This window comes from Harmonia axyridis, chromosome 1 (genome assembly GCF_914767665.1).
Source record: "Harmonia axyridis chromosome 1, icHarAxyr1.1, whole genome shotgun sequence".
Classification (NCBI taxonomy): domain Eukaryota; kingdom Metazoa; phylum Arthropoda; class Insecta; order Coleoptera; family Coccinellidae; genus Harmonia; species Harmonia axyridis.
Window position 1 is genome coordinate 72,885,194 of NC_059501.1, and position 26,393 is coordinate 72,911,586.

At 35.3% G+C, this 26,393-nt stretch overlaps 1 protein-coding gene across 28 annotated transcripts in view; it reads left to right on the forward strand.

Annotated features, from left to right (window-relative positions):
- The window catches only part of LOC123679986 (voltage-dependent calcium channel type A subunit alpha-1), a 312,605-nt gene that overhangs the window by 197,345 nt on the left and 88,867 nt on the right, over window positions 1-26,393 (forward strand). The window contains exon 1 of one of the 28 annotated variants that reach the window (XM_045619053.1): window positions 6,254-6,535. The exons of the other annotated variants lie outside the window; for them this stretch is intronic. The gene's annotated coding sequence lies outside the window, so the exon portion shown is untranslated. Of the gene's footprint in view, window positions 1-6,253; window positions 6,536-26,393 lie in introns of those variants that run through there. 28 annotated transcript variants of the gene reach the window in all.

The window sequence follows — 26,393 nt, forward strand, 5'->3', positions numbered from 1 at the left end:
TTATATTCGAGAAAATGCGTTTTTAAGTGATTGGGAAAATGGGCCGATGCGTTAGCTTCGATTTTTCGCGTACTTTTCAGATGGGGTTTTTTGAACTTTTGAATGCTAGCTTGGGTGGAAATACGCTCTTGTTGCAAAGTATCATTTGGAAACGATGAATGTTGTAGGAATGAATCTTCACAAACATTGGTTCATTTTTGCATTTCATCTCGCAGAATGTCCTACTGCCTACAAGAAGCACCCTATATCTTGAAATGAAGTGTTTTCAGTCCCATGTTGATGCTTCTTTTTTTCTTGAAATTAAACAAGGAATTTCCCATTTTCGTTCGTCCCCCAGGAACACCCTGTTCTAACAATAACAATTCATAACTTCGTATTAATATAGGTGTACAGTATATTCTTATACTATTGATATCGAGCAATTAGAAAATTGGTAACTTCAAACAATAAAACAGGTGTTGATAAATCTCAGGATTTTAACGTTGATACAAGAGCACAGATAAAAACTCCAGCAAAAACTCTTGGTTTAAGTATAAGTCCACAGAATAGGATGATATATTTAAATATTGGAGGGCTTCTTCATCATCCAAACATAATATTTTCATACTACCATTTCACTAAAAGTTGACGACGCATATATTGTAATTTGAATCTGAAAACAAAGAGAAAGGAACCAAAAAGGGGCAATAAATTAAATAATAAAAAAATAAAGTTTTCATTATATAATACACTGATGACAATTGAAATCACCAGAATAATTTATTGTGGTGAGAATGAGGAAGAATCATATTCGATAACGGTCGCCTGTGATTGTTTCAGTCGGTTTTAACAACTCATAGTATACTACGCTGAACTCGTCCCACCAAGTAGGTACTGAGCATGACGCAGTTTGGCCATCGACGTGTAAGCATGGTCGGGATATCCCCATGATTTTCTGCGCTTGGGATTATCGTAAGAAACCCATTTTTCGTCTCCAGTCACAATGCGATGCAGAAATCCCTTCCGTCTTTGTCTTGCAAGCAGTTGTTAACAAGAAAACAAAAGCCGTTTTTCAACATCTCCCGGCTCCAACTCGTACGACACCCAATTTCCTTGTTTCTGAATTAGTATCGCTTGTTGCATCACTACCAATGATTCTGCCAATTCTTGTTGCATTTGACATGAGCCTTGTTCAAGTAATGCCTCCAATTCGCTTCCTCGAAAACCTTCTCTCTTCCCACCGCCATGCTAGTCTTCAATGTCAAAATCACCGTTCTTGAAGCGTTGAAACCACTCGCGGCATGTTCTTTCACTAATAGCGGCCTCACGATAGGTATTTGAGAGCATTCGATGAGCCTCAGCCACAGATTTCTTTATATTGAAGCAGAAAATTGAAACCTCCCGCAAATGACGAGAATTTGGCTCGTAAGCTGAGATGTTTAATCGAGCTTAACTTCATGATGCATACATAATTCGACTAATAAGTGGGTGGTGTTATATTTACAAAGACCTTATCTAATATACTCTATTAGTGATGACGTCAAACACCGCCATTTTAGTTCTGCTGTCGGTGTTCGGAATCCAAACAAAGAAATTGTCATTCAAATTAGTACGTTGTCGTTGAAGAAATTGGATTATTTTGATGGATAAGTTTATTTAGGGAACGATTTTATTATTAATTGACAAACAGAAGAAACGAGCTCAATGCCAATAAGTTCGAACTTGAAGTTCAACTAATGAACACGGCTTTTCACAAAATCTGGGGAATGAAACAGGATTCAAACTCACTGGTATTAACCTCATTCCTTCTGTCTATCAATTAATACTGAAATCGTTCCTCAAATATTCTTATTTATGAAAATAAGCCAATTCCTTCAACGACACCGTACTAATTTGAATGACGATTTATTTGTTTGGATTCCGAACACTGACAGGAAAACCAAAAATGGTGGTGTGTGACGTCACACTAATAGAGTGTATTGTATGACATCTATGATCTATTTATTTCGACTGCCACTTACCGCTACAGCCATCTATTGCAAAACGGCGGAAGCAAAGATGTACACCTAATAATTAAAGGCTTTCATTCAGAAATTATCGAACAACCATTATATTAGGGATATTCGGTCACAAATTAAACGGAAAATTCAAAAGTAATGATAGTTTGAAATATCTCAGTGGCCTAAGAATAAATTCCAAAAAATTGAAATTACCTTATAAATAGTGAGTTATTAAGATGAACTCCAACATTTACGAGCAGAAGTTATGAAGCTAACTGTTTTTTATGCAGCAACACCCTGTATATCCGAGATCATCAAGACCTCCAATGCAGTGCTGTAGCTTCAAATTCAAATAAATAACAGATTTCTTCTGCATTCTGCGCTTTTTTCGATCCAGCATATTCAAGCCTTTTTTCCCTACCTCAGCACTATAAAGCAACTCCCTAATGAAAAATGTATGTTTTCGTTATAATATAATCCTCTTGGGGTCCTCTATACACATAACTTATAAAGGAGAAGAGAAGCATCTTCGCTTTTCCTGGAACTTCAATGAAAGTGCATGCGCAGTTGAATTCTCAGACGACTTGCATTTCAAATTAATGCGGTGTAAGGGAAATTTTGATATTGTTTTACCAATAAAAAAATAAGAAAACATCAATTTTTGTATACTTGTTCTTTTGATTCATTTTCAATAATTGAAGAGTTATAAGAATTAATTAGCAGATTAGTTATCCAAGATTTATCAGGTATCAATAAATATTCATATATTCTATTGGGATAATATTTTGTTGAGATTCATCTGTTAAGACATTTTTGCATATTGGCCTAAGATGTTGAATAAAAAAAATATATTGGTTACGATTTCATCTGAGCATATTTAGGTATTTCGGATCAACGGATATGGTAAACGAATAGGGAGCGTCGTGAGAGTGAATGTGATAATGCCAATTATAATTTGGGAGCTGAAAAATGTTGAATTTTAAATTTTAATTATTGATACTTATAATATGGGGAAACGGGGTTTTGGTATTCAAATTTAAGAAATTGATTATGTATAATGAAATACAGTAGGTATAAATCCACCAAATCGTGAAAAACGTAATGAATAAGAAACGCAAAATTTCGTTGAAATATATTCTTAATTTTCTGATACCGGAATGAAATTTGTATGATTGATAATTTCATTGATTATTTTTCCTAAGTACTATCCTCATAATAGGAGATTAATGTTATTGGTTCAGTGTTAGAATGCAAAATCGATTTTAAATTCAACAAAGCGTATCTGAAATAAAGTGAAATACTGCTTTAAGTTGAGTCATCATTGAAAATTCCCATGAATATTTGCAGTTCTCAATTTTTTTCTGAAAGTAATAACGAAGATTGAGCCATCCTAATTGCCTATTAGTTTTTACTCATTGTCCAACCCATTAATGAAAAAAATATATATGAAGAAAAAGGGAAGTCATGAGCTCTTGTTCATTTTTGCTCTAATTGAACCCTTAAAGACCAAATATATAACTCTATACTGTTATGTTGTCTTCGAGGATGCAATTGACGAAGGAATGAAAAGCTCTAAAATCTCCTGACTTCTTTCCAATGTTTTCCTCATTTGTTTTCGATATTCTGTTTGATTCTGTATTTAGTAATTATTTTCCTTTATAATTTTGCACAGAGCTTGAAATTCTCATTCAAAATTGACACCCAAAATCACAACATAATTGGTTTTGTGGTCACAGAAATATTAGGTAATGTTTTGTCGATATTCTTCCATTTTCTATGGGTTTGGTTGAGCGATGAACATAAAATTTCACACGAGGCTTCAAATTGCTTTTTTAAATCCGAGTATGAATTTTCATCTGGATCAAACCTACAGTTTCCAACGGGAGCGCAAAATTTTGAAAGATTATATTTACGGAACCCTTTGTCGGATTTTGTCCATTGATGAATTTAACTACAGCATTCGAGACCTACTCTGAAAAGTTTCTAGGTTCTTCCCTTCGAAAGTTATTGTATATATATACGGGCGGACGGACCAATGAATGAGAATTAGAGGTTTTATTTGTCATCAGTGAATCTAACCTTATCATTTGAGGCCATGCTCGACTTGAAATTAGAAAATTACAGGCATTGTGACGAAAGGATATCTAATCTAGTGCTAACGATTCGGAGAACAAGTTAGTATCCAAGAAACATTTATTATTGCTGAATCATCTTCATTTCTCTCAAAATTTTGCTTCCGAAGCTACCTAAGGTTGTGGAAGCATTGTGATGACTTTTGAAATGAAAACATTTTTGAGTCTTCAATTAATGAATTCCCACTTGCAAAATTCATCTCAGTTTATCCTAAACAACTTTGAATCATGTCTCTCTGCCTGTGTATCCGTGCATCCTTGTAACAGCCTCAGATTTTACGATTCTTATCTGATTTTGATGAAATTTGGTAAGGTTTATCTGTTTGGGTTTTATAGTCCCATCATTTCCCTATCTTCCATTCTACTTTGTCGATGTTGATGAAATTAGAATTAGTATTAATAGAGTAGTTAAATTTAAACTCATTTGATAGTATTTCTCAATGTAAAATACCTGGCTGCCCGGGATCTCGATGTTTCGCGTTTCAGTTGTGCGATTTTGATGAAATTGATATATTTGCGTTGAGGCATTGAGTGTTTTATGAGAACTCTAGCATTTTTGGATATATGGTGTGCCTTGCTTGTGCTTGAATCAGAAGTTCTTGACAGATAATAGTGTTACAAGACCGTCATCACGTACTTGCGACTGCTAACCTTACCTTACCTAACTTTAGGACAATTTCCAGATCTGTCTTGTTGATCATCACTGTCTCCTCAAAAAATAATACTCTTAATAAATATCAACTTTTGGTGCATAAATAAATAAACAAAAATAACGAAGTGTAGGTCATTTGCAATTAATATGAGCATCACAACCAAAGATAGCGTGACAAAATCAATCGTATTTGTTCACTTTCCGGTGACGTCAACTGTCCGTCAAGATAATACTATTGAACGTCCTTGGATTTCTTCCACGGCACCATTGACCATCAATTTGTGTTTACGCGAAACTGTATTATATAATATAAATCCTTGGAGTAATAAACATAAATAGAGGGAGTATACGCAATTTCTACATGCCCCCAACATGGTTAGATTACGTTGTAGGCTTGTGTTTTATTTTCAAATCCACAATTTTATCATACAATATCGGTATGAATGTATATTATATTGAATGAAATATATTTATTTGAGTGGTTCCCGATTGAATATGCAAATTTGAATATTTGGAATCAATATTTTTCTTATTGTCGAAGTTATAGTGAGCAGAATATTTTTTATTCTCTGGATCTACCTGATGAAATCCAAGGTTTGGCAACTATTGCTCCCCTACTGTCATCGGTTGTTTCACGTCCTTTGGCGACTTGAAGTTTGTTTTCTGAATTTATGTTATATTTAGGTATTTATCTCAATATATTTTGAGTTAATATGAAACGTTGATACATTATGGGACATAAGAAGTGTGTTCTTTGTGAAGAAACCCACGAATTTAATGAAATATCGTATCAATGATAAATAAACAGAGGGATCATATATCATTTTCAGTGAGCAAATTTTGTCCCCAACGTAAACTATCAAATTTGACATGAAGCGCGCGGAATAGAAAACATATCAGTGAAATCACTCGCGAATTTCTCCACAAAGAACGCACTTTTTATGTTCCATAGTGAACCAACGTTTTATATCAAGTCAAAATATATTGAGAGGAATATCTGAAGATATCAGAAATTCGGGAAACAAACATCAAGCGCGCCAAACCTTGTATTTCAGCAAAAAATAAAATATACAATCATAACGATTCAGTAAAATTGTGGATTTGAAAATATATCACAATCCGACAGCGTGATCTAACCATGTTTTGATCATTGGGGACATGTAGAAATTGTGTATAGTTCCTCTATCTATGCTTATTACTCTATGCGCGCTCCTCATGTCAAATTTCATAGTTCATGTTGGAGACAAAATTCGCTCATTAAAAATTAGATATGCTCCCTCTATATCTATGTTTATTACTATGAATATAAATCGGATAACCTCCATCTCGAAATAATCTTCGACCGAATCCAGTTCGCCGCCCCCGGTGTGGAGGTCAGTTTTTGTTTACCACATCCGTGACCGTTCCCAGCCGCCCACAAAACGTCATAGAGCGGCGGCTGAAAATTGCTCCCGAAATAATGCGCCTGAAACGTACGCATTCGCGTGGCCGCCGAACGTTGCCGACCCTGCCCGAATCGCCGCCAACCCCGTAAGATATCGGGCGCGGACAGTCAAAAGAAGTCACGGGTAGAAGGATTAAAAAACGCGAAAATGATGTGCAACCCGTAAACGGAGTGACCCCTGAACTGACGGACTAGAACACGGACGTCGAGATGGCCAAGACCGATGTCAGGAACAATTGCCGACAGCCGAAAACAAAACAACATCGCGTCTAGTGTGTGGAAACACAAAATGGAGTCATGCTGCTATAGGCACACTCTGATAAATCAGGTTAGTTCCCATCGATTCGTTTACCGTTCGGCGGTATTCCCTGCTTGTAAAATACCCTCGTAACACGGCGTTTCTGGGGTGTCCCTCAGGTACCCCCTTTGGCCCCGGCCGTTGTACGCCACGTCACATTGATTCCGTTTGACCCATATAGAGGGTAACAGGGATCACATCGTTCAATTGATGGTTTTAGATTCATCCCCGATATCCTATCAGCTTATTAATCTATAAATCTCAGTCCACCCAAACACCTAAACAATCTCATATAAAATAAAACAATCATTGATTTATACTGACACGAAATTTTGTTAGGCTTTTAACCTCCAGCTATTCTTAATTCAATCATTCTATCGTAATAAGAATGTAGTATATTACGTATCTGCAAAAATTATGCTGCATCCCCAGCAAAATATGACATTGTTTTGTTTTTGACATTTTTATGATTTATTTTCAATCCGTTTCCCAACAACAGTTCTCCCACCCTAAAACGAAAGTAACCTGGAAACCTTTTTCGGGATCTTTAACGAATTTCATCAACAAGCAACGGTTAGTAGTAAATAGGGGAGAAAACTAGGGAATTTCATGTTGTTAAGTTGGACGAACTGTAACGGAATGCAGGTGACCGTTTAATAGGTGTAGATGCAGAAAAACCGATATCGGTTGTGTTCTGTATATAACAATTGGATGATATCTTCCATTCTTTTATTTGTTTTGATGGAAACAGGAATTCCATGAATCGAGAAAGGATGTTGGATTTTGATTGATGATTATCGGTTTTGGTATGAGGTCTGTTTCTTTTCCATTCATATATTCATTGGGTATTGCGAAAGATACTTTTTATATGTTCAGACTGTTTTAAATATTCAGAATAGATAAAAATAAGCCCCAGGAATATTCGTCAGATAATGATCAGATTGTATTCAATGTATAAACTGGAATTCTCTTTCGTGATTTTTCATTCATGTTCCCATTGCGCCCTTGGAGACCTTCAAGTCGATCATCCTGAAATTTGGTATATGCACATTCGATGATTATTTGACATATACAAATTAAATTTCGATCTGGTCGAAAATATTGTGCAATTTTTCTTCGATATTCTGCTTTAATTTTCTTTATATTTGACGACACAATGAACACAAATTTCGAAATTTCGGTAATATGCTTGGAATTGTTATTTAACATATACAGGCTGTTCCACCTCTATAACGGTTAAGCGCTGAAATTTTCGAATTTTTTTTCGACACAGTATGATAGACTCAATTAGAGCTACATTCTCGTATTGTATATAAAAATACACCAAATGTATCAAAAAAACTACCAAATATGTTCTTTTCTTATGGAAAACCTTGTTTTTTATTGATTTTTCTAATTCAAGTAATAAATGAATCCGAAATCCTTCAAGGTTTAATATGCTTATTAGTTACAGTTTTTGATATATATCGATTTTCCATGAATTGGAGGATCTCATGAAAACCTTCGAAATGAATGAATTTTTGCAAATGAAAATTCGACAGTGAATACAAGAAGGAAGGACATAAGTATTGAATTTAATTCCAAATGGTACACCATGTTTTTTATATCTTTTTTGGGTAGCATATTTTATTATCTTCGACAAATTCTCTGCAAGATGAGACATAACAACATAAAATATAGGGAGTGCCATTTGGAATGAGCCCGATATTAACGTTTGAATAACTCATGAATGAATCCTATAATTTTAACCCTCAATAGAGTTCTCAAAGGATATAGAAAAAAGACGGTAAATACCATTTCAGTATTCACTGTTGAAATCGAATTGGAATAAATTCATTCATTTCGAGGTTATTAGCCTTTTCTATTGATTTTACAGTTTATGAAAGATCGAAATATCTCAAAAACTATATGTTTTAAGCATATCAAAGTCTGAAAACACATGATTGGCCATTTCATATAATCAGAAAATTGTCCCATAAGACAAACATATGTTTGGTCTCTTACATCTTTTTATTATAACTTGTGTACTCCTGAAATATTCGAGAATGTAGCTCTAATGGATCGTAAAGATGTTGAAAAAAAAACTTCTTTTAAAATGATGTAAAATCATCTTTCCTCTCAAAATTTTCTTCCCAGTTTACTGCGAGTATAGTGGAAGCATAGTGATCACTTTTGGTTTGAAAGAATGTGTTGTTTTCTATTTAAAATTCAAACTTGTAGAATTGGTTCTAGACCACCCTGAAAAACTTTGGTTTGATGTTTGTCTGTCTGTGGATCTGTGTATCCCTACATCTTTGTTACAGCTTTAACTTCTTCAATCCTTCTCTGATTTTGATGGAATTTTTTAATGTGGTTATTTTGTTCGGGCCGTAGATGGTCTCATAGAATATTCGGCTTTAACAGATATATAGAGCGCGTTGAGTATGCGCAAAGACAAATACTGAGAGAAATTCAAGAAGATATTATTCGGTTTATCGACTTGCTATCTGTCGTATTAATAAATTTGAAAATTTTAAATTGCATTTTCCTTTCACAAGTACCAGCACCAATAATTGAGCCATATTTGCTCCTATTCTCAAATTTGTATGAAATACGACAGATAGCGAGTCGATTAACTGAATGAACGGATTAACATTTGTCAAACAGTTCATTCATGAGAGACATTTGTCTCTCAGTATTCACAAATGACTCCTGATTTAGATCAAACAATTAAACAATTTCTAAATGTTGTCAGATCATAAAGCTTTTCATGATTGAATAAGTGACATAACCTACTGTACACAAATGACATAAGAAACGTCAAAAATATGACATCCTATTGAAAAACCCTATACAACACCTAACCAAATAATAAGTTATCACTAAGCTGCTTGAGCTTTGCTAAGTTTACCATATACCCAGAATATCTCTGAAATTATATTTGCAGAGCAGTTGACGTTCAATTTCTGTTTCTGCTTTGCTGTCATTAAGTTTAAAATTGTATTATAGATCTTATTATTTTCATTGTATTTGTGACAATCCGTGTTATCAAATATGTTTTATTTGATTTTTCCTATACTGAGAAAAAAGTATTCCAGCTTTAGGTAACAAATAACAAATCTCTTTATATTACATGTTTGTTCAGGTTACCTTTGAAATCGTTCATTCCGAATGTGCCCATGATGTCACTTGCCATAAATCGTTCTTCCAGAACTCCTTGTTAACTTTCGTTTCTAGTCAAAGTGATAGAAGTTGCACGTAAAGTTCGAGTTGTGAGTTTAGGGGAGGTTAGAGCAAAGGAATGGGGAGAGTTTAATCAATGATTTATTTCGGCTCCATCGTCCTTTCAGAGTTCGTACTTTTGGGGGGACTTTCTTGACGTTTTATGACATGCTTGCGCTGGCTGAGATCGGCGCTTTATGGCAGATTGTATAGTAGGATAAACACTATAAGATCAGGCACGAAATTTCGAAACGGTGTATTTATATGAATTATAACTCTAATTATGTGTATATCTACTTGTGTTATCTTATATTTTATAAGTGGGTCGATGTTTACGTTCATTTTCTATTGTTTTATTGTTTGAATTTTCACATTGATCCAAATTTTGCTCTTTCATCTCGAATTCGATTTTGTTTGTTAGCTGATCCATATTTTCAGCAGTTGCCTTGCAGGTCTCCTTATTATTTTGCTACAATGTCTGTAATTTCAAAATTATGAGTAGGGTGTGGTCTCAACCGATGAGGTTCGACTGCCGCAAACACGATATCTTCAGAACAAAAAACCTAGAAACTTGATTACAAGAAAAATGATATATTGGCATGCAGACAATTTTCTATTGTGGTAAGAGTTCCGCCCGAGCGGGATTTGAACTCGAAACATCTGAATCACTGATCCATTGCTCCACCAACTGAGCTGCCGAGAGTTGAAAGTTGGAGTTGAAATTTACAAACGCATACGAGGAACTTTCAACTTCCTAGGTATCTCAGTTAGTGAATCACTGGACAAGTGTTTCGGAGGTTGCGGGTTTGTGTCCCGCTCGAGGAGGTATTTTTTTTTCGTAAAATTGTCTGCATACCAATATATTATTTTCCGTGTAATTTATTCACAGACGCTAATATTATTATCTAACAACTTGATGTTTTCAAGGTAGGTTTCACTTTGGACGGATCATTAAAAGCATAAAAAATTGCCAATTGATATATTATTATATAGTAACAACAGATCCCACTGCATATATTGAAATTTACCTGGTTTATGACAAATATTCATGCCAATTTTCGAAAAGGTTCTATCATAAGAATTCCTCATCTAGATGAACGAACCGACAACAATGATATCATTATGAATTAATTACATTTGATGTATTCCTTTATACAGTGTTGTGGTTTCTAACGGCGCAAAAGGAGCATGAATTGAAGAGCTTTTCTCATATTTGATCGTGGAAACAGATCATAATGAGGTTTTGTGTGATTTCTTTGCAAAATTTCGAGTTCATAAGCACCATAGAAAATTGAAGCAGAAAATTGAAAAAAAAATAAAAGAAGAACTGGCTTCAAGAGCTTTTGAGCGCTCATTCATTTCTACAATTGCACCCTCGGATATCTTTATATACATTATTTTAACTTCTAAGGGCGCAATCGTCACATGAATGAATGCTTTTTTGTGGGTCCGTTCAAAATGAATATACACTAAGATTTCACACTGTTTCTTCAATATACGCACGTGTTCAAATTGATTCGATGATATTTTGTTCGTCATCTATTTTCCATTAGAAAATCAACTTAATATGCGCCAAATATACACATATGGTTTGAAACATTTGATAGGAGAAACCCTCTTCCAATAATTCCTCACGATAAATTCATCGTTCAACATATGCGTTCAGCATTGGTCATTGAAAAGTTTGTTTTCCCTTCTCTGAAAGAAACAATTTCATAAAATGAGTTTACTAATTGAATACCTATTGTGCAATAATGGTGGCACTCATGGCCAAAGATCTGTTACTAGAAGAATGAATGTTAGTCTATCTACAATCAAACAATATGAACAAGGTAGCAGGAGGCAGGCAGGCTGACCAGAAGACCTATTCATCGCGAAAAATGTTTCATTACTACAAAAATGTTTCACTTTTACAAAAATGGTACTTTGAAGGAATTCCATTTTCCAACTTCGACACCCTGTATCTCGAAAATTATTATTTCAGTTGGATCCTCATGGACTTTCTTGTTCAGGAGGTCGGTCATTTTCTGCAAAATAGGAAAATTTCGGAAAATCCAACCGCTCACAATTTTTCCATTAGGCTGATGCAGCCTGTCGTAGAAACGTCACATACACACATCTGAAAATACCGAACTTGACAGACCAATCAGAGTCAAGTTTTTATATTCTTTCATGATTCGGACTTCAACTCATGGTTAGCTCCTTTAAGAAGTGGTATTGCTAGAAATATATACATGTCTTAAAAATGATTGATCTTTAATATCCTCTATTAATTGGCAGAATTCTGCGAGTCGAACGTTGAGCCATTGTGTGGAATTTCTTCATTGTTGAATTGAAATATGATGTCGACTCCCCCTTCCATGCCCTATCGATTTCCTGGTAAACCCACGTAAACATTGTATATTTTTCATTAGATAAATATCAAATCCTCAAGGAGCTTGAGCATGATAGTGTGTGTTCAACCAATATGTATCTATATAATTTAGTGACATATTATCCCTGAGTGAGTACAACGAATGACATAATAAATTTGTTTACCTACTTCTTCGAATGTATCTATATTATGTTCAGTTAGACCTATGTGATTAGTATAAATAATATTAATTTTATGTGCGTATCAAAAGTAATGTATTGGAAACCAAGCGCAGAATCACTTGATAATGTTATGAAACTGATTTTATTGGGATATACTAGATGCGTTACAGTGTTATTTTAGTTCTTTCAATCAGTGATATAGTTTTCTGTCTTGTCGCATTTTGTCTAAACGTAATGACCCACGTAACAATTTATTTTCGGTCTGGGAGTAAATAACTTTTATTTTTAAACACAGTTACAAAGGTGAGGTACAATAAACCTATAAACTCTAACTTGAAAATTAGCCCGAATACAACTGTAGAGAAAACACGAAACAGAGACAACTGAAATAGATAAAAAATGGTCAATTATCAACAGAAATTAGCACAAGGTTGCAAGAATGATATTATCCATAAGCCAAAACTAAGTAATGTACCTACACGGGGTAAATATATTCTTGAAGGCATTGACTGATACTCCATCTGCAGGCAGGTAGGCAGTTCCAGTGGTTGAATACTTGATTACAAAGATAATTTCAATGCTGGTTTTTTGAGGTAGAATCATCCGATAATATTCTAGGAACACCCTTGGTATATTTTATGGTGGAGTTGGCTTTTCCAGCGTCTTGGCGTCTGCTTTCTAGCACACCGCGAAGGTCTTTTAGTTCTTTTTTTGCATAAAGGTTTTATCATCAGAAACAATGTACCAGGTTTTTCACCATAATTTGACCTCTCCTTCAACTTTGTTACCAAAAGAGGTACAAAAAAATGTTTTCTACAGAAGTTTCATGAAATCGACTAGTGTTTTTCAAAATGATTTCACAAAATGAAATATATACAGAGTGGGCAACATATCGATTGCAACTATTTGACTAGTTTTTTTTCTCCTGACTTCGTAAATATAAATTATGTTTGGTCTATCCCCCTTACTCTGAGTTCCACAGAGTTTCAAATTTGAAGAACCTCCTGGAATGCTCAGTAATCAGTTTTCAAGTGGTAGGCTGCGATAACTGAAAATGCCCTTCTTCGAGTTATCTCGTTGGCAATGATATGACATATGATTTTCACTACAAATTGGAATTTGATGATTTGGATGCAACACCATATATTCTCTCCTTGTAGCTTTCTTGTTTTAATTGTTCTTCACTTAAAGTGAAAATATTTCAAATTTTTCCGCTTCTGTGTGGTGCATATTCGATGAATAGTTTTATTCGATAACAAACGTATGTCATATATCGTTGCCAACGAGATAACTCAAAAAAGGACATTTTGAATTATCGCAGCCTTTCACTTGAAAACTGATTACCTACTTAGCTTGCCAGGTGGTTTTTAAAATTTGAAACTCTGTGGTACTCAGAATAAGAGACATAGGCCAAACATATTTTCGAAATCAGGGAAAAAAGAGCTAGTCAAATATAGAAAAATATACAGTGTGTTCCATTTGAAAAAATTAAGTTGAAATCAATATGTTGCCCACTCTGTACATTTTTCATTTTGTGAGATAATTTGAAAAAAAGACTAGTCGATTTCGTGAAACTTTGGTAGGAAACATTTTTTTGTAACTCTTTCAGTACCTAAGTTAAAGGGGGTGTCAATTTATGGTGAAAAACCCGGTACTTCTTGAATCTAGGATGGCTTGATAGGATCTTTTTATTGCGCAGTAAATAAGTCACTGAATTTGAGTTGTTGAATTCAATTTTTATTGGCCTTGGTTGTTCGGGCCTAGATGATCTCCCACGATACGTAGCACATAATATATCTGTTGCACACCTAGCATCAAACTTCTGTACAATCTCCTGCACTAGTGAAACATCAAGACCAGCATAACTATTTTCGGGTACCTGGCGAATCATAAGGTCGTAAGATCTTTTAACACTCAGATCACTTGCTCCGGACAATAGATAAATCCTCATTTATTTTTCCATAAACTTCCTGCAGGGCTGGAATGCCCGTTTGAAGGATTTTTTATTGTGCTAGTATGTTCATTTAAAACTTCACCCTGGATCGTCAATGATTCCATATATTCTGCCAAAATTAATGTCTGGTTTGACTCAATAGAAGCGACATCGTTAGCTACACCATTGAGCATACTCAGTTTGGCTAGAATTTGGTCGACCTGCAAGGAACTGCCAGAAGGCAACTTCGATATAACTACTGGGGTCTTACCACCAAAGTTGCTTCTTAGACGTCTTACGCTATTGATGCAAGTATGGCAGGTGAATTTTTCACTAGACTCAAAATTTGATGTCTTGAGGGGAGAGATTAATATATTCTCCATGAAAACTTTTAGAACATTTGGAACAGATGATTTTATCCTAAGAAGAGACATTTCCGAGCACATATAGCAAATGCTCATTGTACTACTTTTAATTCAGAAATCGAAAGGTGTATGGTAAACTTTAGTTCGCACGACAAATTGAAATAATCAGTTTGCACATACAATTGTTTGTTACACTGCCACATATGTTTACAACGATTTATGTATTTTTGGTTCAAAAATTATAAATTGTTTTATGGTTTTAATGAGTTTAGCTGCTACCAAATGAAGACGGAAAAAATTCGATGAGATGTTAATATCGTGAGTAGAAATTTCACGTGAGAATATTCAATTTGAATTTGGAGTTTTGGAGTTAACAACGCAGCTCTAAGTGCACGTGTTAGGCAGTTGACTCCGATCGAGATTATTATTATACTGGGTGAGTCAAAAATGAGTACCGAGCTTTCTGAGGGTAACATTGAAAAATAAATATATTTTGATGAAGAAACTCATGGTCCCAAATGCATATTAAGGGAGATATATCCTTCAAAAGTTGATATAATTAACAAAATTTCTCCGCATAACTAAACGGCGAATGCCATCAGATTGAAATACCGTGCATAAATGCATGTTATTAAAATAATTTACATTTCTGATATTGTTATGAAGGGTGTTTTCAGAGGGTCAGTCATGATTTTTTGGAACAGCTTTTATGGTTATCGATGAATCTCGCGATGAATGAATTTGATGACATCATGTGACTACAAAAACTGAAATATCTCGAAAACGGTTCAATTTTTTGTATTTGGATAGGAGTACCCTTTTCATGTAATATTCTTCGCCCTATCGAATTCTTCTACCAAAACGAATACAATGAAAGAGGTCCCAAAAAATCATGACTCACCCTCTAAAAACACCCTCCACAACAATATCAGAAATGTAGAAGTAATATAAAAAACATGTTTGTCAACAACATAGATTTATTCACGAAATTTTAATCTGGTGGCATTCGTTGTTTAGAAGTTATGCGGAGAAATTTTTCAAATTTTATCAACTCTAGAAGGATATATCTCCAATAATATGCATTTTGGGCCATGAGTTAATTCATCAAACTATACTTATTTTTCACTATACTATCACCCCCAGAAGGCTCGGTACACATTTTTTACTCACCCTGTATATTGAAGCGATTTTGGGTTACGATCATAGAACACACACTTGAAAACAAGGCCTGAACGGCAAACTTACGCCTCTCTCATTGTTTCAACGCATGATGGCCATTGAACTGTGTCGGGACAAAGCTTTATAGTTCCGCTTTTGGAAAGTGTCAACTAGCGCTTCGCTACGACATCAACAGACTGAATGAGGAAAGTAATGCTGCCTCAACCTGTATTGAAATTCTGAAATAATCAAATAAAGAAGCATGACATTTATTTAATTCAAAAAACAAATCGATGAATCACGTTCGCATCACCTTTCGGTTGTAGTTGTGGAAACTCCTACTTAGGTAAAGGGTGTTTTTTTTTAGAGCTATAGAACTTTAAATTGCAATAAAACAACGATGGATTATTCGATTGACATGAATTTTATTTATCCGCAAGATAATCTTGTGGCATTTTATCTTAAATATGATTTCTGGCATATGGCCGCCACGGCTGGCTCGGATGTAGTCCGATCTGGACGTCCAATTTTCGATGACTTTTTCCAACATTTGTGACCGTATATCGGCAATAACACGGCGAATGTTGTCTTTCAAATGGTCAAGGGTTTGTGGCTTATCCGCTTAGACCAATGACTTTACATAGCCCCACAGAAAGTAGTCTAGCGGTGTTAAATCACAAGATCTTGGAGGCCAATTGACAGGTCCAAAACATGAAATTAGGCGGTCACCAAACGTGTCTTTCAATAAATCGATTAAGGCACGAGCTGTGTGATATGTTGCGCCGTCTTGTTGGAACCACAGCTCCTGGACATCATGGTTGTTCAATTCAGGAATGAAGAAGTTCAGGCTTGAGTCTATTCATGATGAATTGCCAAACCAAACTGAGAATAAATCACTTGACAGCTGTTAAATCGGTCGCCACCTTGAACAGTAATGCCAACTTAAAGTTATATACCCCGAAAAAAAACACCCATTAGTTGTGGAAACTCCTACCTAGGTATATGATAAAATTCAAAGTAATAAAATTTTTTCCTTCGTGCCAAATAATTAGGTCAGTTGTCTCACATTTCTGTTAGAAATAATTTCATTTATATTCAATATTTGGGCTGTAACCTTAGCTCGATATACTTTCGTTAGTTACACTTATTGAAATTGATGTTGTTCATCAATCTGTAACTACTAACGGTAACTTAGATTGTTTCAGAGAATGTTGAAACTGATACAAAGTTTGTTATTCAAATTCATTAGTATTATTTACTGAATCATATACATTTCTACATGATTCCGATTTAATTAAATGACTTGTATTGATAATGACCGGTATTCATAAATAATTTCAAATTAATTGCACTAACTGAGCGATACAATTCAATCTACTTTTTATTCGCTCATCGAATCAATAATCATGAACAGAACAAGTAATAATTATAATAAGGATGAGCGACATCAAATGGAATTAACTAAAATATACTGATGGTAATGATAATTTTTCAATTATGTGGAAACGAGGAGGTTTTAAGTATTTTTGTTGAAATGTCAGGTCGGCAACAAATAACTGAGGTTAATCGTTGAAGAAAAATAGTCATGGTAGTTTCATCTGTCTTTTTTGAAACTGTCAACTTCGACATTTTAAAAATAAAACAAAGCCATTATTGAAAATGGAACGAAACACTATTCAATAACGCAATCAAATGAAAATTAACGACAAAAATGGGGCAAATAATGCAGTCACAGTTCGTAAAACTAAAGCCCTTTTGGGTCGTCAAAAATAGTTGAACTGTTGGAAGAATTTGAACTGTGGGCATGTTAGTGATGTGAAGAGCCGAAACCATGTTCATCGCTTAAGAAAATCTGAGAATATTGCTGCTGTAGCCTGTAATGTTGACAAAATCTCAAGTTTTTCGATTCCTCGTCGTTCTTGGGGATTATGTATTTTGAAACGACATTATTTTGCATGAATATGTGATTCTTAAGGCTTTCAAAGATCAGTTAGCACAAGAACACAAGTCAGTGATGTAGAAATGCATCAAAATGAATTTTTATCGAATAATCCATCACCAATGATGAGGCCCATTTTCTCATCGGAGGTTATTTTAATGAGCAGAATTGTCGGCTTGAGGCTCAGAAAATTCAGAAATGATTGTTAAAAAGCCTCTTCATCCTCGAAGTTTCACTGTTTGTATTCGGTTTTTGTCTGGTGGTGTGATTGGATCTTGCTCATTCAAAAATGAAGCTGGTTCAACTGTTACGTTGAATGGATTGCGCTTCAGAGCTATGATTTATAATTTTTTATGTCCGTTATAGGAATATATTGAGGTGAGCGACGTTTTTTTTTTAATAAGACGGCTGTACGTGCCTTCAAAACAATCGCAATTTTCAAGAAAAGTTTCCTGGCCGTCTTATTTCTCGAAAAGGTAATCTTAATTGGCCACCAAGATTTTAGTTGCTTGTATGGATCATTGAAGATATAAAAATGTAATATTCATCTCTCGAAAAAAATGTTCAACAAAGCAAAGATACAACTCCAAAAATAACTAGAGGTGAATATTAATTTTCTCAAAGTTGACAGCTCTGACGGTCTGAAACAAGAGTTGAAACTAATGTAATAGTCGTATCTAGAAGAGATTCAGCCCAGAAATAGTCATGAAAAAAGGCATGGCGCAAATGAGTTGGAGTATCCTTCTGCCAAAACTTCTTTCGCAACGTCTGTGGTACAATTTCTATGTCAGTTTCCCGATCGATGTAGACTCTTTCAAGTGCCAAATTTCGATAATTCAACGATTGACCTGCTTCACACCCCACTTGATGAACTCAAAACGACTTGCTCTGAATCTCTTTGAAGCCGGGCCAATAACATTGTGAAGGATGCTTCTGGAATCGTAGCGCTGGGTGACGTTAGATCTCAGCCAATCAATCGGAAACATCTGTGTACTTGTCTTTTTCTTGCTGTGAATGTTCAAACCTCTTGAGGCAGGCACCTTTATTTTACCTACTATTCAAAGATGAAAGACTCATCTGTCGTTATTATTGGGGAAGAATGAGAAACCGAACGTGTAGCTATACACTCTTCAGGTTTTTTGCATGAAATAAAACAGTTATGTCTGAACCAATTCTCACGCAATACATTTAATACCAGTTGAAAACTGAATTGTATTACACAATGTTCCTAAATTGAAGATATAAAGGAAATTGAGGAAAAAAAGGGCCTATAAATATAAGACCGCAAACGATTTGTTTTCGAGATACAGGGTTTCTCTTGTAAAGGATGTTTTTTTAGAGCTATAGAACTTTGAATTGCAATAAAACAACGGTGGATTATTCGATTGACATGAATTTTATTTATCCACAAGATAATCTTGTGGCATTACATTTTGAATATGATTTCTGGCATATGACCGCCACGGCTGGCTCGGATGTAGTCCAATCTTGGCGTCCAATTTTCGATGACTTTTTCCAACATTTGTGGCTGTATATCGGCAAGAACACGGCGAATGTTGTCTTCCAAATGGTCAAGGGTTTGTGGCTTATCCGCATAGACCAATGTCTTTACATAGCCCCACAGAAAGTAGTCTAGCGGTGTTAAATCACAAGATCTTGGAGGCCAATTCACAGGTCCATAACGTGAAATTAGGCGGTCACCAAACGTGTCTTTCAATAAATCGATTGTGGCACGAGCTGTGTGACATGTTGCGCCGTCTTGTTGGAACCACAGCTCTCGGACATCATGGTTGTTCAATTCAGGAATGATAAAGTTGGTAATCATGGCTCTATACCGATCACCATTGACTGTAACGTTCTGGCCATCATCGTTTTTGAAGAAGTACGGACCAATGATTCCACCAGCCCATAAAGCGCACCAAACAGTCAGTTTTTCTGGATGTAACGGTGTTTCGACATACACTTGAGGATTAGCTTTACTCCAAATGCGGGTTTTTGTTTGTTGACGTAGCCATTCAACCAGAAGTGCGTTTCATCGCTAAACAAAATAAAATGGACGTAGTGCGCGATGAGTATTCCGCACTGAACCATTATTTCCGAAATAAAATTGCACTATTTGCAAGCGTTGTTCAGGCGTGAGTCTATTCATGATGAATTGCCAAACCAAACTGAGAATAAATTACTTGGCAGCTGTCAAATCGGTCGCCATCTTGAACGCAGTATTGTCAACTTAAAGTTATATACCTCGAAAAAAAACACCCGTTATAAGACCGAAAACGCTTTGACAGACAGGGTCTCTCTAGTAGTTCAATTTCTTTGTAATGATTGAACCAGTTTATCGAATCTTCATTAATCTATTTTACAGCTGAAAAAGCTTTGCTCGAAATGAGTGCTACGCCTGCTCAACGCTGAACAACGCATGGTAGATTCCGAAGGCTATTTCATTTTGCTTCAATATGTAACGTTGGTGGAGCAGACATTCATTGCTACATTATTATATTGTTAATGATATCAAACATTGTTATAATACCAGAGGAAAATTTTTGTTAGCACCAAAAAATCACAGTACTGCGTATTATCAAAAAAATCTGCAGTATATGGGTTGTAAAATTTTTAATAGGTTACCTGTAGAAGTACAAAATTCTCCAAATTTATTTATTTTCAAGAAGAGGGTTAAGTCATTACTTTTAGATAAGAATTGCTATTATATTTCTGAGTTTTTTGAATGAATATATTTATTTTGACGTTTTCTCTTGTTGTATGCTCTCGCTCTGTATATTGAACATAAGAAATAAAGATTATTATTATTGAGTCGAAGAGAGCGTCAGATGAGTGAAAAGCACCTGATTATATCCATTCAGAGCGACCAGAATCTCCAACATGAACTAGCAAGGTTATGGCATCCGTATCTCGATCCGTGCATGTTATATTGTGCAATAACTATCTTGACAAAGATGAAAACATTAACAGTGAATATAACATAACGTTATCGGATCAATTGAGTGCAAAAATTAAGAGAAACCGTCATCGAATTAAAAAAAAAAATTCCCTTCCATCCGAGACAATTCTCCTTGTTAAAAAACGATCAGAAGCATAGCCAAATTTACGAATTGTGCTTCCACCTGCTTGTCCAATCAACTCATTCTACAACAAGTTCTACTTTTCTTCCGCCTGAGGGAACAGTGTTGCTATGTTGAAGATGAATTACTTTCACGTCTGCCGGAGGGAAAAGTATTGCCTACCAATAATAACTATCAATGTTCGAAGGGTAAACACAGGCTCACCAGGAAAAGTGAAACTTCCCTCTGGAATAATATACAATACTAACTGACAAAGAAACTGCAACAACCAGAAGGAGATGTTTACATTTTATTTTTTGGCAAAACATAGATAGTATAGCAAGGAGTAAATGATCGAATTGTGTGGAAAAAAACGAAGGGTTTACAATATTTTTAAATGAATTTGTTAATTATGTGTTTGTCCACCGCGATTATCTATACATTCCCAACACGTCCGCGAATCGATACAATAAGATCTATTTCTTCTTAAGGGATACTATCCCAAACTTCCTGTACTTCATGTCTCAGAGCCATCAAAGTCCGTGGGGGCTGGGGTAAATTGCCAAGTCTTCTACCCATGACATCCCAAACATGCTCTATGGGCGAAAGATCAGGAGATCTGTGAGGCCAAGGCAGAAGATTTATATGGGTCGCTTCTAACAAGTTTTAACTAACCCTGGAAACATGAGGTCGGGCATCTTATCTTTGAAATATTGGATTCTCGAGCCGGTTAAGGTAAGGGAGAACATATGACTCCACTTTTTCTTGAAGGTAACGCAGCACTGTTATGTTACCTCGGATAAAGACTAAAGGTGGCCTACTTGCATGTGCAGGAGCACTCAATACCATAACACCTACTGTACGGTGTACATGACGCTCAACATCAAACTGAGGTTCACGTCTTTCTCCCCGAGGTCGTCTAACCCTTCTTCGGCCATCACGTGAACCCAAAGAGAATCGAGTTTCATCAGAAAAGACGACCTGATGCCATTCCACATTCCAATGTTGACTTTCTCTGTAATCGTTGCCGGCGATGCTCAACCGTCAGAATTATCACAAGATGGGGTCGATAATGCTGCAGTCCAAAAGATCTTATCCGGCGGTAAACCGTTCGGACTGTTACAGGATGGCATTGTTCTCCTAACCACTCATCAGCCAAAGATTGAGTTGTCGCAAATCGGTCTCAACTTCGATCTTGAACTTCATTTGCGACCCTTCGACGTCCGGTGCCTACTATTCTTCGATTTTGGGCATTATCAAACCATGTTTGACCTCTCATATACTAGTAGTTGGATTTCTGTTCGTACGGTTAGCGATTTTTCGAAATAACAACCCCGCCTCCCATAGACCAATAATACGACGTCTTTCAAATTCACTCAACTGGCTATAAATTCCGCGTACATGTGCTCTAGACATTTTAATAACAACTAAACATCGACTTTGGATCTTCTCGAACAGCTGGTTTGTTGTAAAATTCAAAACACTTGCAAAAAATGACTACAATATTTGATTTACCAAAGTTTTTCACATGAAAAAACCTTCAAGATATTTTTTCCAAACTCAATCATTTACTCCTTGCTATACAATCTGTTTTACCAAAAAAAAAAAATTAAATTTAAAAAGCTCCTTCTGGGTGTTGCAGTTTTTTTTTCAGTTAGTATATTGTTACGTTACAATTGCCCATGAGACTCTAAAGACTAATTTCTAGGGGTGGTTTGGCTTATTTGGCAACAAAACTCCTTCCCAGGTTTTTACAAATTTAATAAAATTAAAATATACAAAGATCGATCCTTTTCACTCTAAACAAATAGTGAAATAGAAACTCAAGTTAAATCGGGTTTAAATGAGTTACTCTGCTACTAGGATGGAACCTCTTCTGTAAATTATCTTCAGCCTTCTGAACACCAGATAATATCAGGAAGCTATAGTACTCCAATCCCCATTCAACGAAGTTGATGTGATAATGCCCGGTATTACGCAGGTATTCTTTCAGATTCAGGAACTAAAGTGGTTTAACATACGTACTATTCCAAATTCTGTATCCCAAGGAAGTACTTCTTGATATTTTTCAATCCCAAGAAAGGTTTCTGTTGTTCCAATCCCACGGGAGGTGCGAGAATCCCGACACAATTTTCGCCGATAAATTAGATTCCAAATTTCAAATTAAATTAATAATGACTGAAATCTAAATCTTAGGTACGTATCTTTGCTGGAGTCTTGACAACTATTGAAAATCTCTCAGAAGATTCTCTCTAGATCCGCGCATCCGCGCTCCGACAAATTACCGCGTCTTCGAAAATTCTAGTAGCGTAACATGGACCGAAGCGTGCAAAATCGTTGCAATATTTAGTGGTTGGTTCTGATGATTGAACTTTCATGAGCCAGAATTACGAATCATTTGAAGAAGATGAGATTTCTCTACAGTCATACGTAAAATTGCATTTCGAGATCTGAAGATGAAATGACGCCTTCACTTCAGGATATTCAGAATAGGTTCTTCCTCACAATACAATCCAATATCGACGAGAAATACACGATGTCGAAAATGATAGAATACCCCCTGAGGAATGCCCCAATTACTAAAACGACAGCTCCGGATGAGGACTAATCAATGAATTTCAACCGAGTATGATGGCCACTGGGATGACGACGCTCCGATATGAATCCACTGATCCATTTCTCTAGTGTGGTATCGATTTGGGGTTTGTTGGATGAAACAAATACAGCTTATACCTCTGAAATAAAGAGTGGAAAATGTGAGGGGCTGGGTATTGGGAGTTTATTGATATCTCATGTTGAACTGAATATGTACTTTATTTCCGGTTGAATATACACTTCGCCAATAAATTAACGCAACACTAAAAATTAGTCAAAAGTTTGAGAAACATTTCGTCAAAACAACTTGTTCGATTTGGATGTTTTTTTTTTAATGACAGGTTATCTTCTCCTGAATGTTAGTGTGTAAACTGTGCATAATTTGCGCGTTATTTTGAAAATACCGAGAGTCCTAATTATAGCCTGTTTTTTTTTCATTAAAATTTGTAACAAACTGTACTGTAACGTAACAGTAACATTATCGAGTTGTAATCAAACTTACACTTCAGACTCATCTTTTGTCAACATATTCTGATTTGATTCACTTCATTATATTTCTTATTACTCGAGAAACACCATTTCATAGCATAACATGATTTCATGGAAAATAAAAACTTAACAACGAAGAAACGAAACAAAATAAACAGAAACAAATTAAATATTGACAGTGTGAGTATTTCCATCTCTGGCATTAATAACTTCTTGACACTGTTGGCCAATCCTTAAAATAACAGACTTTATGTCCTTTTGATCCAAGTTTCCCTAAACTGCAATCAGTTTCTGCGTACATCTTCCAAAGTATTCAAGTAACGTTCCTTGTGTGATCTTATCTCAAAAATATACCAGAGATTCACTATGGGATTTAAATCTGGGCTCCGAGCTGGCCATACCCTGGTCACGATACCGACACGATAGTGAAAATCTCTCACTGCTCGAGACAAATAGTACTAGTACTAAGCTTTCGCATTTGACAACTACTGGTACTTTATTATTTTTCCACATCCTGCTAGTAAGTCTAGATGTCTATAGATACACCCTGTTAATTCCGTACTGATAATGTTAATTTAATTCAATAAACACAAGTCACGCTATGAAATGGTTTTTGTCGAGAAATAAGAAAGATAATGAAGTGAATCAAAAAGAAAATATTGGAAAACGATATAGCTGAAGTGTAAGTTTAATTCCAAATGAGACAAGTAATTTCGACCAAAATGTATCTAAAACTTTTGCCTAATTTTTAGTTGAGCTTTAAGTTATTGGCGGAGTGTAGATACTTCAATTAGATAGGCTTCTTCTGTCTCATTTCTCATATCCAGAATAAGGAATAGTTTTGTGAGCATGCTTTATTTATTTTCAACTCTTACCATCGGGAAATTATTGACACACACATTTTACTAGCTTATCTACTCTTTTACGGGGTTTTCCAATGTGAGGATTCATCTTGATTGAACAATTTAATTTTGATCAACTATATATATATTTGATCGCAATGATATTTCATTTGAGCAATGTTCTTTCAGATGATCTAATCATTCGATAACCTTTCCAGAGAAAAAACGAATCTTGAAACCTACAGAACAATAAGCATATTTTATAGCTGAAAATGTCAAAATTAAATTTAAAGACAAATATTAAATACAAAAGGAAGCCAAACGCAAAAACATAAGTGTTCACTTCAAATTGACGTCAGAGTTAATCTAGCAGTCATGACGGAATCTAGTTCGTTTCTATTCACTTGGTATTAGGATAATGTTCTGAATTGTCGACACTCTCTTTCTCAATTTCCTATTAAGCTTTGTTTACCTGAGTGTTTTTATTGTTATTTGTTTCAAAATGGAGTGCCCGTTCATAGTTTTTTTCTGTTCATAAAAGGGAACAATAAACCTTAATGTCGTGGTTCAATGTCACCTCTGACGTTCAGTTCAAAACAGTAGATTTCCGGCACATTTTCCAAAAGGTGCGTCATCTCTTCATGTTTTACCCTAATAAGTGACTCCAATGTTTTCATTGAGAATGAGATTTTGTAAACTAATGGCATAGGATGTTGAAAACTCTTTTTTACGGGGAAATGTAACATTAAGGATTTCAGCAGATCATAGTTTCAACATTTAATGAGAATTCGAAATCCGAAAATTTCCTCAGCACATATCAAAAGAACGGAGTAAAAGGTAAACGCAGAGAACGCTGAGGCTGTAAGATTGTTCGAGATGAAGAAATCTGCTATTTAACTATTTAAAGCTGCAGCTCGACATGAACTGCCTAGAGAGGAGCGCATCAATTATCGTGTTGGAGCATACCAGTGATTAATTATTTGTATAACGAACCTTTGCAATCGTTCCTGAAAAATTCAACATCCAACGATATTTTCGCAGTTCACGTTTTGGTTAAATTTGTAGAATCCGTATTTAGGCAATTTTCCGAAATTTTTTGTATTCAGTTTGATTTATTATAATAGCATAATATTTGATGGCTTACAGACAATTTTTTGATCCCGGAAAAGTACCCCCTCGAGCGCGACTCGAACCCGCAACCTCCGAATCATTAATCTATCGCTCTCACCAAATGAGCCATCCACGAAGTGGAAAGTTCCAACCGTATATCAAAGAAGCGCTCTCTACTCTTAGTGGTAGTATCCCTCACAAATTCAACTGTTTTCAAGCTATAAGAGAAAACTTTTACAATGTTAACCATAAAAATTTCCGTAACAAAACAAGATATATAAATTTCTTATCAAACTATAAAGTTCATCAAAAGTTTCATTTTCACACGACAAATCAACCACCATGTAGGAACTGTATATCCAATACCTAACACCAACTGTTTAGGTAACCTTGCCTATGTAATCTCTTTTTGTACATAAATTTATAACTACATATATTTGTCTTGCCCTATTCAATGCCAGTTATCAAGCGGTCACAGGTTCGATTCCGAAACAGTTGAAAAATTTTGTCTATATCATAAATCGCTTTTTATTGAAAAGTCTTCAGGATTCAGGATATTTGAGGTGTTAGAAAGAAATTATGAACCATTATGTTTGTCTCTAAAACTCAATGTATCATAGTTTTTGAAGTGCTTGACCTTTGAGTGAAGAATCGAGTATCAT